Source organism: Sinocyclocheilus grahami, unplaced genomic scaffold (genome assembly GCF_001515645.1).
Source record: "Sinocyclocheilus grahami isolate Dianchi unplaced genomic scaffold, SAMN03320097.WGS_v1.1 scaffold1430.1, whole genome shotgun sequence".
NCBI lineage: Eukaryota > Metazoa > Chordata > Actinopteri > Cypriniformes > Cyprinidae > Sinocyclocheilus > Sinocyclocheilus grahami.
In genome coordinates, this window is record NW_015506609.1 from 231,710 (window position 1) to 231,950 (window position 241).

The window sequence follows — 241 nt, forward strand, 5'->3', positions numbered from 1 at the left end:
CATTAAAAAAGAAATTCTGAAAAATCCCCCAGTAGTTTTTTTTTTATCATGCAATGACAATGGTGACTCAAAAGAGAAGCGATATTTAATAATTCAGTTACAGCTCACTAAACTGGAATATTTTCAGTAAATAACAACATCAAATTTAAATCTGTTCTTCACACAAAGCTATCACATGGCTTCAGAGGACTTAAAAACAGCAGACAAATCTCATGGACAACTTTCTTTATGTTTCTGCTTC